The sequence below is a fragment of the Berghia stephanieae genome, chromosome 5 (assembly GCF_034508935.2).
Source record: "Berghia stephanieae isolate SIO BIC M18660-M18661 chromosome 5, UCSD_Bste_1.3, whole genome shotgun sequence".
In the NCBI taxonomy this organism is placed as follows: Eukaryota; Metazoa; Mollusca; class Gastropoda; order Nudibranchia; family Aeolidiidae; genus Berghia; species Berghia stephanieae.
The window spans coordinates 55,748,294-55,764,958 of record NC_088364.1 but is presented as its reverse complement, the minus strand read 5'-3'; the positions used below and the strand labels follow the sequence as shown (position 1 = coordinate 55,764,958).

At 35.0% G+C, this 16,665-nt stretch overlaps 1 long non-coding RNA gene across 1 annotated transcript in view; it reads left to right on the top strand.

Annotated features, from left to right (window-relative positions):
- Positions 1-7,711, top strand: part of LOC144973253 (uncharacterized) — a 30,023-nt gene extending 22,312 nt beyond the window's left edge. Inside the window, exons 2-4 of the long non-coding RNA XR_013645515.1 lie at positions 728-818; positions 2,811-2,968; positions 4,804-7,711. This is a non-coding gene — a long non-coding RNA (uncharacterized LOC144973253). The remainder of the gene's footprint in view (positions 1-727; positions 819-2,810; positions 2,969-4,803) is intronic.
- The last annotated feature ends 8,954 nt before the right edge of the window (positions 7,712-16,665 follow it).

Genomic DNA, 16,665 nt, shown 5'->3' with positions numbered 1-16,665 from the left:
TTATCATATCATTATTATTATTATTATTATTATTATTATTATTATTATTATTATTATTATTATTATTATTATTATTATTATTATTATTATTATTATTATTATTATCATTATTATTATAAATCATCATCATCATCGTTGCCATCATCCTCATAATCATGATCATCATCATCATGATCATCATCATCATCATAATCACCATCATCATCATCATCATCATCATCATCATCATCATCATCATCATCATCATCATATCATTATTATTATTATTATTATTAATATAATAATAATAATAATAATAATAATAATAATAATAATAATAATAATAATAATAATAATAATAATAATAATAATAAGAAGAAGAAGAAGAAGAAGAAGAAGAAGAAGAAGAAGAAGAAGAAGAAGAAGAAGAAGAAGAAGAAGAAGAATTATCATTATTATTATTATTATTATTATTATTATTATTATTATTATTATTATTATTATTATTATTATTATTATTATTATTATTATTATTATTATTATTACTTATGATTAATACTATTATTATTTTCATTATCATAATCATCATCATCATCATTATCATCAACATCATCATCATCATCATCATCAACATCACCAGCACAAGCAGCAGCATTCCCATCATCATTACTATCATACTATGAGATTCACTTTTCAAGAATGAGACAATATTATCTTCTATTTAATTCTTTCATTTTTTCCAATTAAGCTGATGCATGCTCATTCACTGCTATCACCACCTGTGCCAATCTTTTCAAGGAACTACCCGGTTTATAAAAGGATGTTAAATCCTTGTGCCCGTGAGTAAATTGAAGAGATTAGCATGAAATATTGTTCTGAAATGTGTTCTGAAAGAGAAATATAGGTTAAGGAAACTGCCAGATGAGAAAACAGAGAATAAAAATATCGCAGTGCCATTGCCAATTATGGGACTCAACTGGCAAAGCACCCTCCACCTGGCTGAGAGAGAGAGAGAGAGAGAGAGAGAGAGAGAGAGAGAGAGAGAGAGAGAGAGAGAGAGAGAGAGAGAGATAAGCGAGCCATCCAGCCACAATATATTTGACTTTCAAACTCAGTCCTTATCGTTTGGACTCTCTTCTCTCAACGACTGAGGGAATCAAATCGAAGATCATTTACCCCGCGACCTTCCAATTAGCGAGAAAATTAATGCTGTACGCTCTTCTCTATTATAGATAGTATGAGCTTGGCTAAGAAGTCCACAACATTGCCATCCGGAAGTCTTATAACGAACCAACACACAAGACTCTGTGTAACCATGAACGGTCATAGTCTGGTTAATACAGTTTAGTGAGAATTACTCATAAATATGGATGGCAAAAAGCAATAACAAAGACTTGAGTGACGTCAACTACGTTCTATTTATAAAAGACAAACGTTTAAACAAATAGGACGCCCATGGAGTAGCTCCGATATCGGATGGAATGAAATTCAGAAAAAGTGTGGAGCGGGCATTGCATCAAGGTAATTAACCAGTAGATTTTGGACCAATCAAAACATGGAATTTGTGACACACCTTCACACGTGCTCGGACAAATATAGCTGGTTGATTATAAAGAATAACCTGAATGAAGTCGACCTATCTCTGATCATTGTCATTGATTTTATATCGCCAATTGGTGACCAGTTATCACACGATTTTCTCAATCATATCATAAACGTTTAAGTTTACACATAGCAGTTTTCTGTGTTAGTTCTTCTTGATGAAGCAGTAGAACAGTTGGTATTTTATTTAGATGCATATCATCTGTAGTAAAATATTTGTAGTTTGCTACGTTTACCAATCATTGTCATTATTTTCATTATGACGACTCTCCGAGAGGCGTGGTTATCTAAGTCTCTATTGGGTTTGGACATATTTTTTTTTAATTGAGAGGAGGTGAACATTTAAAGGATAGCGCAGATATCCTATTATGATACCTTTTTCGTTTAAGTGACCTCCCTATTAAAAACAAAACCTGAGCTTTTGTACAGCACAATATCCACTAAACGTGCTCAAATCGCTTTACAAGGGGTCCCCGACCAATAGCAACACGTAACATGTAGAACGGGACATGACTGTGAGTGAAGAGCGTTTTCCAAGGACTCTACTGTGCGTCGAGCAAGGCTCGAACCCAGGACCTTCTGATTCGAAAGCGAGTGTCAAACCACAAGACCACATAGCCGCACAGAGGTTTTTTAGCGGACGAGAATGCCGCTGATGGATGAGACTGGCGTGAATGGAAAAATCGTGACTGCATTACTAATGTATTTAACGGTATAAAAAGGTTTTAAAAATACATAAATGCGTTGAATATCTGCCCCTTTTCAAATTATATTTAATCTTACTCTTTCGTTGTATCTTTTATATAACTAAAAAAAGAACTTTTATCTAGCGCAATATCCACTAAACGTGCTCAAAGCGCTTTACAGAGGGTCCCTGGCCAACAGCAACACTTAATATTGAGGACGGGACATGACGCTTGTTAGGCAATATTCCAATTTTTTCGGACAGAGACAACGCTTTTAACCGCCACATACTCGTTTTACACCTGAGAACGGTGAGAGAATGTGAGTGAAGAGCCTTTTTCAAGGACTAAACTATGCGCCGAGCGAGGCTCGAACCCAGGGCCTTCCGATCCGAAAGCGAGTGTCACACCACTAGACCGCATAGCCGCACTGTGTGTGTATGTGTGTATATGTGTTTGTGTGTATGTCTGCGTGTCGCTGACTTGCATTATTACACTAATTAACAAATAATTCGAGTGCTCTATGTATCCATATTAATATTTCAGAAAATTTCTGCAAGCTGTAGACTGTTATGAGGAACTGGCCGACAGCTGTTCAGATTTTATGCTGACTCCCGTAAAGGATCTGATGGGTGGTGCGGAACAGTTCGAACCATTGTGTGGCATTAAAAAACCCAAGAGGGACAAAGGTAACAGAGGCCATGGTAAGCTTTGGTGTTTTTCTTCTTATTCTTGTCTTACGTTTTGGCTTTGTGACGAAGAGACAGTTTAAAATCTTTAAGTTGTACAGAAAAATCCCCCGCTGGTATTCTGATTTAAAGAAAAAAGACAGTCAACATCAACTCCTCGTCGACACGATCTTTATTGCCTGTCTGAATAGGGTAATGTCCGTCGCTCATCAAACACTGAGCACTGTGAATATATTATTTAAAGCATCAAATTTGGAATAAAACATAAAATAAATCACAAATTATATTACCCCCTTGGTAGTCTTTTATAGGAAAATAAAATCCTATCAAGCTAAAAAGGCATAAAGATCACCTTTGATACGACATAATAATAATAATAATTATATTATTGGCTTCAACAATTCATGTCAGAGACAAGCGGTCATACATTGAAAACAAATTAAAGACCGCTGACCTTCACTTTTAAAAAACAATTTCTGTGCCCTTGCACTACTCTAGACACTCGTCCAGCAGACGGCCATTTAACAATACAAAAAACAGCGGAGTAGTGGACAATAATGCGATGTTTTGGTGACATTTTGAATTAAACTAAATAAAATCTATTTCTGATTTTGCCTATGCTAAAATTATATTTTTTCTCCTTATAATATTTATATAATCTATATACTTAAGTTAACAATTTTGTAGGAAACTGCTCAAATTGGGTATTATAATACACCTTTATTGTTCATTCGTGACTTCGGCGGAGCGCTCCCAAAGTCGGGCTTCCCTTTTATCCAAAAATCAAATAAAGATATAGACTTTATGTTAATCAGTGTTAAGAATATGTCACCCAGAAGCGCCCATTATTTTTAAAAAATGAGTCCGGTGTTTATAATTGATTCTTTCTCATTAAACCACAAAACTGTGATTTTTCTTAAAGAAATCAAGCTATAAGGGACAATACGATTGATAACGAGAATATTACAATTTCTACTTTCTGGCGTAGGGTGTTTGAAACCAAAAATACAAAGCAATCAATACGACAATCTGTCATCTCGGCTGTTAAAAAGGGCCAGAAAACTCATCGATAGATGGAAATCAGCTTCATCTTGCCAAAAACTTTCAAACCAGGTCCTTCCTCTAGGGACTTCCATGAAGTTCCAAGTTTGAGAGTTTTCGGCAAGATGTGAGTCGTTTTAATTGGTCGATATTTGAAAGACGAGTTCTCTGGCCAAAATTTTAGAAATGTTTTTTTTTTAGATGTCAGAGTGTGACAAAACTCGGTAACCTTACAAGAGTAAAGTCGCATGCATGGTCTATAGATAGTATGCGCTTGAATAAGAAGCTCACAACATTACCATCCGGAAGAATAACGACCAAAACACAAAACTCCGGAGCCATTAACTTTTATGGTCTGGTTCATACAGTTTAGTGAGAAATACTCATAAACGTGGATGGTAATAAAGCATAACAATGACCTGAGTGACGCCATCTTCGTTTTATCTATAGATAGAACCAAGTTGACATCACTGATGTCTTTGTTATTGTTTTTCCAGAGTTTGCAGACATTGTCTTTACGATAAGGATAATGATGATGATGATGATGATGATGATGTTGATGATGGTGGTGGTGGTGGTGGTGGTGATGATGATGATGATGATGATGATGATGATGATGATGATGATGATGATGATGATGATGATGATGATGATGAATGTGATGATGATGGCGTATGTCATGAATCGACGATTCAGGAGTAGAACAGTATGATCATCACTCACAACAAAATCACATTTTATAAATTAGTATATTGAATTGTAAAATAACAGTGCTTATATATAGCCTACTTATTGTTTGTCTTTTAAAGGTTTGAAATCAACTGTTGCACTCATCGTGGTTTCCGTGGCTGCCACACGTCATTTTCTTTAAGCGTGGGATGTTGCCGTCACCGTGGAACGCAGAAGAAGGAATCAAAGAAGATGTTTTGCTTGTCGTGAAACGATTTCCAATACAACATTCTCTGTATTCCGCAAGAAGATGATTAAATGCTTTTTAAATTTTTCTTATTTTTTTTATATCTCTATAATAATCATTTTTGTTATTATTTGTTATAATTAAACTGATACGGAAGATACGATTTGAAATCAAACATTACTCTTGCTTATATATAGCGCATAATATTTTTGGAGAAGTTGAGTTTTTACATTCAAATTTCATAATATTCTTTTATTACATATTTCCTGTTTCCCTTCACTAAAATTACAAAACGACTGAAAATTCTACTGCGTTGACAAAATGACACATTATGTATCTGACACATTACAACCATTGTGTATTTCAACAAACTGTTTTCCAAAATTCGTTTATACATAAAACAACGTATGTAAATGCTGTGTTTTAAAATTCCACAAACCAGTTCAGGTATTTTAAAGAATACGCTTCAACAGTCATGACGTCACTTCCCTCGTAATGACGCATAGTAACTTAGCAACTGGCTCTAAACTATCTGAACAATGGCGGACGCCCTTATGAAATATTTGTCCGACGAGCATAAAAGTGTGTCCAGAGGAGAAAAACATTATAAATATGATCATGTTTTGACTTTTATACATTCTAATCACATTACATATGAAAAGTTCCAGCTATCATGAAAAATAAAAAGTCACGATTTTCTTTGTTTAGAACCCTGATGGCCGCCGTTGCTGGGCGACGTGACATTAGACTACTGAATCCAATTAGAGGGGTGCCGAATTTCGAGACCCTGTGACCTTGCTTTTGGTGAGCTTTGTTTCAAACATTGCCGTTCTTTTCGTTTTCGATGTGCGATCTAGACTCTAAATGAATTTTCTTTAATATCATATAAATTAATATGTTCTACCTTTCCATTTACGCTCCCAATTTGCATTTTCTGAGGTGAGTATTTTTTCTGATGGTGGCCCTTAATTTCGACACTCAAATGGTCCTAATTTCGACACATATGTAACGAGTTCTACATAGACAGTTGCGTATCCGAACTTGGGTAAAGAAAGTACACAGCTTTTTTCTCTCAGTCTTCTTTCAATATATTATATTTTTAACTCACCAAAATGATAATCAAAATGAGTCTTTAAAAGTATGTAGAGTCTATTACTTTACAATGCCTTGATCAAAATAAATTCTAATAGCTTTGGACACCACATCTATCTGTAGACGGTGCCGTCTCTGCAGATGATATTAAATTTAACGAGAAAATGTGTGTTGAAATTCATTAGATGTGCACTTATGTTACACAGTGTGTAGAAAGTGTGTTTTAGTCAGTTTTTGATTTGATTAGATTCGGGACTGAATAGCAAGCCACATGACGTAAATCGAACAGAAAAAGTATCTTTAATAAAAGGAGAATTACTTTTAATAAATCAGAAGTTTCAAAATCTAAAAAAACACCGCATTTTCCTTGAGAATGTCGAAATTAGGGCTATCCAATAGTGTCGACTTACGACCCGTGTCGAAATTCGGCCACCCTACCCTATAGTATGGGGGTTTGGCGACCTGTGCATATATGCAAATAAGTGCCCGTCGGTTTTTGGTGAGACAAGTCATCGTTGAAGTACTTTGTTAAACAATTATGGATAGCTTACATTTAATATTTTTTTGTATCCATTCTTAAGAAAGTTTAATCGGATGTGTTTTTGTCGCAACGAAATGAATTTCCAATTTCTTTTAATGAGTGTCTTCCCTTCAGGAATATTAACTTTTAGTTTAAAGAATATGCATGCTTGTGCTTACAATATTATCTATTCTACCCCTCTACATAATTACGCGTAATGAAATTGTTAAACAATTATGGATAGCTTACATTTAATATTTTTTGTATCCAGTCTTAAGAAAGTTTAATCGGATGTTATGAAATCATGCTTACAATAATAATTTGTGATGTCAGCTTATCAAGCAGTAAATTTCCACTCAAACTAGATTTTTTTTTCGCTTGTGTAGCGATTGGGAACACGTCCTGAATTCCAAAAAGCAAGAGTGGAAGAATCGTATCGTCACATAATTTTCAGAGATAATCTTTAGCTTTAGCAAACATGACGATTGGTCTTATTTGTAGGATATTTTCTGATATAAATGGCATCATGATTCTTTGATTATATAAGTTGGTCATTAGACTCATACTTGAATATGATAACTTTATAAAATGGTGTCTCTTATTCAAACGCCAGTCAATTGTTATAGAAAATGCCCAAAGACGGGCAATAAAACTATTGAGCGAAATTGAAAATATACCTTAAGAGGATTGGTAAAAACATAAGAAAGAAGTGAGGCCTTAATCAACATTTCCATAGTTTTTATAAAATTGACTACAATGCACATTTTAAATACAAAATTATACCACACATTCATCTATAAATATTCGGTAATGTTTTTTTTTTAATTGTAAGGACAGTAAATACATGGAACAAAGATTACAAAGTATGAATCTCTTCAAAATTACATAGCGAGGACCTCCTTAAAATATATGATAAATATGTTTATAATCGTTATACTTTTAATTTTTCATGATGAAAACAGTGATCTTAATTATGATCATGTCAGGGAACCTTCGATTATTATTATTATTATTATTATTATTATTATTATTATTATTATTATTATTATTTATTATTATTATTATTATTATTATTATTATTATTATTATTATTATTATCATCATCATCATTACTATTATCCTCATTATTATTATTATTATTATTATTATTGTTGTATTAGTATTAGTATTTTCTTTTATTTACTTCTTTCTGCAATTGAAATATTCGATAAATGTTTTTATTTATTTACTTTCGAATAAAAATAATGTTTAGCCAAACTTATCATATTATTGTTTGTGTTTGTGTCACTTTATCTTCTCTTCAAAATAGAAGGCATTAGATATGTATTGCAATTTTTTTTTAAACATGAGCTTTTATATAGACCATTGTCCACTAAACGTTCTCAAAGAGGTTTACAAAGGGTACCTGACCAACAGCAACATATAACATGTTGCACGAGACATGACGCCTGTTAGACGATATTACAATAGTTTCCCAACAGGGACAAGGCTGGTAAAGAGGCTCGAAAGCAGGACCTTCCAATCCGAAAGCGAATGTCTTACAACAACACCACATAGCCGCTCTTCAAAGCGATCCTGAGCACGATTGATAAGTATCTTTGTTTTAATTTTGAAGATTACAAACTCTAGCGATATATATTGGGTTATGCCAGAAATCAAACCTGTCGATATAGACTTTCTTCCATCTCATAAAAGTAGAGAAGAATGCTCTGTACATATGCCATTGTAAAACGGTGGATACGTAATTTTCCAACAGACAACTTGCTCTTAAAGGACGTATTGAATCCAATACACCTAACGATGTCAACAGCAATCATGGAAATCGAGGGTTAGTAATCTTGCCCAGTGAAAAAAACAAACAAAAACAAACGAAAGTACTTGAAGCGGAGCTTGAACCCGGGACCTTGCGGGTCATAGTGCAATGTCTTAACCACTCAGCCAGTTCGCCCCACTTGGATGTCTCTTGGATATATAAATTCACTCACATATTTTATATTCTACATTAGCTCTAACCAGCATTATCGAGCATTCTCGTACCTACAAATACCCACCAACACTCATATATATATATATATATATATATATATATATATATATATATATATATATATATATATATATATATATATATATATATATTAGCGCTTTACAATGTATCCCTAACCAACAGAGACCCTTACTTTGTATGACAAGACATGACGCCTGTTAAGCAGTCCATTACATTTTATCCCCGATAGAGACAACGCTGAAACTTTATAAGAGTTTTCGAGAGTTGAGAAGGATAGATATTTGAGTCACTTTATGTATGTGTTTAGGATGTTAAGAATTTAAAAAAAACATAAACGATCGAATCGGACTGACTGTAATAAACAAAATACTCGATCCTCACCATGGAAATCGTCGAAGCAATTGAGCGTAATGGGAGACAATTGAGATTATTAACATGGGCTCATGCATATTGGTTTGTTATCTCCCTTGAACTTATTTTTTTTATTTTTTTTTTGGGTTATGGGTGTTACTCTTCTTCTTCTTCTTCTTCTTCTTCATCTTTTTCTTCTTCTTCTTCTTCTTCTTCTTCTTCTTCTTCTTCTTCTTCTTCTTCTTCTTCTTCTTCTTCTTCTTCTTCTTCTTCTTCTTCTTCTTATCCTCCTCCTCCTCCTCCTCCTCCTCCTCCTCCTCCTCCTCCTCCTCCTCCTCCTCCTCCTCCTCCTCCTCCTCCTCCTCCTCCTCATTTTCTTTATAATCATTATACCCATTTCCTTTGAATAAACCTCTCCAAAAAAATCAAAGGCCTTCAAGTTCTACAAAACAATGCTGCCAGATTAGTTTTGAAAAAAAAAAAAAGAATAAAAATCAACTGCTTCTGATCTCCATAGAGAGTTGCACTAGGTATGTTCCATTATCTATAAAACATTGTCTATAAATAACCATGCCCCCGTATATTTATATGGCCTTGTACAATCTTATTTTTAGAATAGAAATCTAAAGTCTAATAGCGATAGAGCAATTTTATCTAAACTTAAGACATCCCGCAGATTGGTGAAAAATCGTGTGAGCATTTGGCACCCCATTTTTGGAACATTCTCCCCATAATATTAGAAGTGCCCAATATCAGCTGTCAAACCTAAACTGAAGACTCATTATTTGACTCATTATTTCTATTTTGAAACTGAAGTTCTTCCTATCATGTGATTAAAATCTAAAGTCTATTGCAATGTAAGTTATTGAAATTGCTATATTTTATTTTTCATTATATTTCTTTATTTATTTGAAGATTGCAAAGCGCCTCGAGACTGATGAAATCGGGGTAGGCGCTATATAAATGACATTAATTATTATTATTATCATCATCATCATCATCATCATCATCATCATCATCATCATCATCAATATCATTATCACCATCATCATCTTCATCATCATCATCATCATCATCATCATCATTATTATCATCATCATCATCATCATCATCATCATCATCATCAGGTCATTATTATTATTATTATTATTATTATTATTATTATTATTATTATTATTATTATTATTATTATTATTATTAGTATTATTATTATTATTATTATTATTATTATTAAAATATAAATAATTAATTTATAATTATTATTTGGTTATAAGTCAGTTTTGAATAACAATCCTGTAAGCAGCGCACAATTATTATATGTGTATGTTATTTTGTATTATTAGGGGCCGAACTGGCTGAGTGGTTAAGGCATTTCACTGTGACCCGGAAAATCCCGATTCAAGTCCTGCTTCAGGCACTTTCTTTCGTTTTTTTCATTGGGCAAGATTATTGACCTCCAATTTTGCTGAATTGGACAATTTGGGTGATTCCTGTTGACATCAGACATCTTGTTTGATGAATTATCTATAACCCTTCGTGGAATGCCTAGTCGACGGCATATTAAGATGTCATGTCGGAAGGGCATATTTTTTGTATTTGCTTTTTTCCTTTAGCAGTTAAACAAATCTGATACGCTGTTTAAATCTATTTATGTTATTATGATTAAAGGGTACCTACCTAGTTATATAATTTTAGTGTAAAAGATCGCTGAGCATTTTATCAAATCCCATACTTATTTAAGAAACCATGCACGGCTCAAGTTCAACAGGACAAGCAAGTGTATTTTTGAAAGCATAGGAGGAACGAAATTGAAGTGGCTTAGTTCTTTGTCTTTTGACAACCATTGTAATGGTTAGTATATCAATAGGATAGTCACTATGAGAATCATTATTTATGGGTTGTGGGAACAGGGATCCATTGATAAATTAAATGGGTTGTTCCGTTGTAGACGGTTGGCGCGTAAAAGCGCACATGTTTTGACAGGAGTTTGATCTGCATGGGTTGGAAGAGGCATGGTTATGTTTCCTATGTCGTGGACTATGTTGTTTGTTTCGATGGATTGATGTCCTTTCAACATAAATTTTGATTGCATTTCCGTGTTAAATGTTGTGCGTTCCCTCTACGTCGATTGTATAATATTTGTTTTTAGCTGGTTTGCTTACAACCAGGTAGAGTCCTAGCCATCTGATCCACAATTTTTGTCTGGCACTGGCCTGATGAGGATTCTATCGCCAATGTTGTATTCACTTCATTTGACGGGGTTATCAGTCGCTGTGTCTGTAACAGGTCCTGTTTTTGATGTTTTGTTGACAACCGAGCACACATTAATTTAGTGAGGGATTTTGAAGTGAGTCTGGTCCTCCGTTGGAGGTTGAGTATTATTGGGGCGGCGTTGGGAGGCACTACTGTTTGTCCTCAATCTGTTTCTTCGACATTCCAAAGTGTTGTGATTGTTCATATTGCAACGTTCACCATATTTTGAAGGGCGCCGCTTATGGTTAGCTGCTCTATTTGCAGATTGGTGGTGAGTGTTGATCCCGTTGTGATGACGTTGCGAGATTGTGTAATACCCGTAAGCATTAGTAGTGATAAGTGGATGGTGGACTGTAGTGATTTCAATCGCATAGTATCTCGCATCTGCTCTGCCATACATAATTCGAATAAACTGTCGTACGTCTCTGGTAGATCCGACAGGGTAAGCCATTTCTTAAGACCGATTTGAAGTCTGTCAGCCGATGGTACGTTTCATTTTTGCCTCTCCGGAGCGTTCCAAGCCTCTTCTGATAAGAATTGACATTTATTTCATCTGGCGTATATTGTTGCTTTCGTCTTGACATTTAAACATGCCATAGGTTTGAGGTTTAATTTAGACTAATGGATAAAACAACCTGGCTCAAGGGTTTTGGTTTGTTTCTTTAATTAAGGGAGCTTCTTGTTGGCATCCTTTATACTAACATGGATTTAATATGGTTTGAAGTTGTTTGAGCCAAATTTTGAACTTTCATCACCGATTTGTAATTTTTTTCCCGTAATTGCCTTGGCTATTGATATGGTCAAGATTCTCAGTGATCAGTACTTAATTAATGATGGACCTTGCACTATCCTTTTTACGATAAACAGCCATTGAGGGGCGTGTCGGCGAGTAGTAGCTAGTGCTAATTTATCTGTTTAACCTTTAAATCAGCCTACCAGTTTATCTGGACACCCGATGGTTCAAAAAGTGTATCCTCTTTCAACAGAACTACAACCAAGGACAACGATGGGTTGCAATTCATTCAGCACAAGTGAAACTCGCTAAAGGAGGTACTAGCTGTGTCTTTTATACCCCTACACCTATTTTCCAATTGTTTTCTTTCCTTGTCTTGGAATGAGATTACTAAGTTTTGTCATGATCCATGAGTCTTTGGCTGGGAGGGAAACAGTTGTATGGTTATAGTTTTTGGGAGATGATATTTTTTTCCTTGTAAATCATCTCTCTGTTCTGAACTGTTATTTTAAACTTTTATTTTTAACATGTTATTTGTAAACATTTGAGGGTATTCCTTTTAGTGGGATCTTGTGTCTGGGTGAGACTTTTAGATGATTTCAAACTAAGTGTGCTCTTGGAATCTACATCTGTTTCCTATTTGAACCAATTCCCCTTTGTCTTACCTTTTCTTGGGTGCTTTAATTGTAATTCTAGAACATTTTACTATCCCATTTTCTTCCGTTTTACTGATATGACCTTAATGTGTTGCAAGCGCCGTAAAACCATTAAAAACATTTTTTTAAAACAATCACGACACTTGCCAAAGTGGTAGGTTTTGAGGCTTGAAAAATTAATAGCATAATATTTAGCATCAGTATAAGTAATTTCCATAGAAAAGACTGATGTGAAAAGCCATCTTTAGGTATTTTTATCTCATTCGACCTGTTTGCCTAGACTTAGACTAAAGCCTAGAGTAACTAGACTTGTGTACTGGGCTGTATGGTGTATTCGTATAAAATATATCTCGAAATATACCCGTTTTGTAAGAAATGAAATATTATAATTGAGACATTTCATCAGGATTTCATTGGATTGTTGAAAGTAAATTTGAGAATGCCGTTCAGTAAGTCGCTCAAATTTTAGAGGCCCCATACACGTGGTGTTTTCTACTGGTGACGATCTGGAAATGGACACGGCTGAAGTTAAACGTAATGAAATCGCACCGTGTATGGTCAAATACCTGGGGCCGTTTTCATGAACGCAGACTAACACTTAGTCTCTATCTCTGATTTTAGTCAATGACTTGAAAAAAATCATATTTCATGTGAACTGACAAAGCGAATCCGAGACTAAAATCACGCCACATTCGGACTAAGTTTCGCCAAGTTTTAGTCATTTGCCAAAGCAAGACTTTATGCTTTACTCTGAAACTAGTTACTCGAAAACGTCATAGCGTCAACAAGATAGCACTATTTTTAGATCAAGTGAGCTTCGATTTGGAAAGAAAATACTTCGGTTACGAATGACAGAGGCAAAAAGTGTCCTGCTGCCATTGATACTGACTTTAAAAAACTATGATAAGTGCAGATCGTAGAAAGTACATATTTTTGTGAGTAAAAACTTTTAAAAATGAATCTTTCGGCTCGTGAGATGGAGAATGAACGAGAGACTCCGAAATCGAAGGGTTTGCGTCAAAGAACAACCCAAAAAAAGAATGATTATAAAGTATAGTGGAGACAAAAGTTATTCTGTTGGCCTTTGCTCCTGACTGAAATAATGTGGTTAATCAGAAAATACTTTCTCTTTTGTTTGTTTATTTGTTTTGTTTGTTGTTTTTTGTTGTTGTGTGTGTTGTTGTTATTTTTTTTATCTTGGTTCATTTTCTGCCTACATATAGAATTGACAGTCGACGATGAACATCATTGCAGTCTATAACAGTCGACAGTCAATATCACGTATGTTGCTATTTCCTCTTTGGAAATCATTTGCGTTTTAAGTATGAAGGTGGATGTATCTTACCTGCTTTCGTGTACTAGAGAGGGGATGTTACCCGCACAAAATAGCCGAATTAGCCACTGTCCTTACAACGCCCACTTCTAGGAAAGAGACTAGCTAGTCCGAGACTAGAAAGGGTTCATGAAATCTGATTTTTAGTCACTTGCTTCGTTTGCGCTTAAGACTAGCTAGTCATTTACTAGACTAGTAAATTACTAAATCTAGTCCTCGTTCATGAAAACGGGCCCTGGTCTCGTTATTTCTTGTTGTTATGACTGTTTTATTTTGGGAAGTTTTAACCAAAAAAATTGACTATCATTTCTTTTCAGCAACAATAAAACATCTGGCTAGTAAGGACTCCGACCAGAGTCAGGACAAAACTAAATAATCTTATTCCAAGACAAACACAGATAGCAATTGGAAAACAGATACAGGAGGATAGAAGACACAAAAAGTACCTCCCTGCCCACTATGGGAGGTCGGGAACGACGTATTGAGTGAATCGGTTTGCTACCATATTCAGTCTCTTGATTGCTGACCACCAATTAATCACAGAGGCCCACACATTCAGGACTGGTATCTCAGTGTTGTGACTTATCTTTTAAAAATATTGGGATGTGTAAGCTTTCAGTACTTACTCGTCAAAATAATCGAGCCTTTCCAATGTGCGTTGCCTTGTAACAGAGTTCATTGTTGTGGACACAACAAAGGGACAGAATCAAAGGAAATCCTGATCGTCAAATATTGTTTTGTTATCAGGATTTTAACGATCGAGGCGCCGAACGCCGAACCCGAACGAATCTAGCCTTCTCACGTGACCATGAACGGGATAGTGAAGGTTCTTAAGCGATATGCAGCATCGGATCTAAGGTCACGTGATAGAGGATAGCTTGGGTTGCTGTTGGCTTCAGCTGACAAGAAACGGCCCTACCATGTGTTAGAGGAGGGACAAGGTCAGTGTCATTCAATAGTAGATAATTGTGCATGCGGCGCTCTACCCTAGATACAGAGATAAAATTATAAATTGATTACGGGGGAAGGTGGGGGGGGGGGGGGGGGGGGTTTGACCCACAAACGACCGAGGTGTTGGGCTTCGGGGAGACCATGATACGACATCAAAGAGAAAAGGCCGCTGGCACTTTGATGGTGGAAATGGTTCGGGCTGGGGGAGTGAGGGGTAGTGACAATCAGCATGGGATGTATACATTAACATTAATAGTATAGGCAATAGATGACCAGGGAAGTGTATTGTTTGTGTATTGTTTTTATATGTTTGTGTGTGTGTGTGTGCGCGCGCGCGCGTGTGTGTGTGTGTGAAAGGGATTACACAAAAACACCTTTCTCTGTAGCTTCCAAATGATTACTTATACGATAAATTTGAAAACCACATTGTTTGAATCAGCTTGCAAAAAGGAGAACATTTATCTTTGTTTCACAAAAATAGGCTTAGAAATAACTTTTTTTTTCTAGTAGATTGATTTTGAAAAAAATATTGATCAATTTCTTTTAATTTAATGATTGTTTCTTTATTTTCCGGTGAATTTTCTTGATTTATATCTCTTTTTTAATTCTCAATGCGACGAGCACACTGATGTATCTCGTGTGATTCAAAAGCTTTGTTTGTTTTATATATATATATATATTTTATATATATATATATATATATATATATATATATATATATATATATATATATACTGAGAGTCCTGCCTCACTAATTAATTCCTGAGCGTTGAGAAGGTGACGCAACTATTACATACAAGACCCTGCAGTCGAGTCAGCGTACTCTTTGATGTATACAACACCGACTTTACACAAAGCCGCCTGCCCATAAATCAAGAGATGATCTCCTAACTGTTCACAAGCGAGCTGTCAAACGAGCAAACTCAGTCGAACTCGACATAGTGTGTAGTTCGCCTAACCGGCAGCCGTTTTGTTATTTCTCTCCCTAATTGTGTGATTTTTATTGATTTCTAAAACAAAAGTCTGGAATATTTTTATACAGTCGTTTTAATAAAGTTTATTCTACATTGTAATATATATTTCTCGGAAATTCATAAGAGGATTTTTAGATAAATTAACATTTTAGTGGTGAAGTTCCCATTGTTTGAAGTATTGTACTAGCCATTTATTGTTTACACTTACGTTAAGATTTTTAGTCAGATGTGCCATATCTATTTTATCCTTATTACGACAACATTTATTGGAATGACACAGAATCGTCTTGGTATCACGGTAACAATAATAGCAGTAATAGCCAGCGGCTACGACTAAGTCGTGGTGGTGTGCGGAAACGAAGAAAAATAAATATTCAAATAGGTCACAGACCACCGCCCTTTCACACTAATAGAGCACTCAAATTACATAACACACAACGGTGCCCAAGGTCTCTGATCAACATACTAGTCAACGACACTCACAACAACATGTCAATAGTAAACGACACATCAACATATCAACAAAAAGACAACAGCTGATCATTTTGACGGGATGCAGGACTTAAGTAAACATAATGAGAACGTGGCTTGTGAAAATAAGACAATAACAACAAAGGGGGGAAGAAGGGTCAAAATGAGGCCAAATTAAATAAAAAGAATCAATAACCAAATCAACTCAAATCATAACACGCTTAATATAGCAAACAGGCAAACTAACAGTGACCGTTATGGTGAACCGAGAAACATGTTTAGAATCATGACCATAAACTTTCAAAGTATAATTCCAAAACTACCGGAATTTTGGAAATTGATATCCGACATAAAACCAGACATAATCATAGGTACTGAAACATGGCTACATTCCGAAATAAAGGACAGTGAAA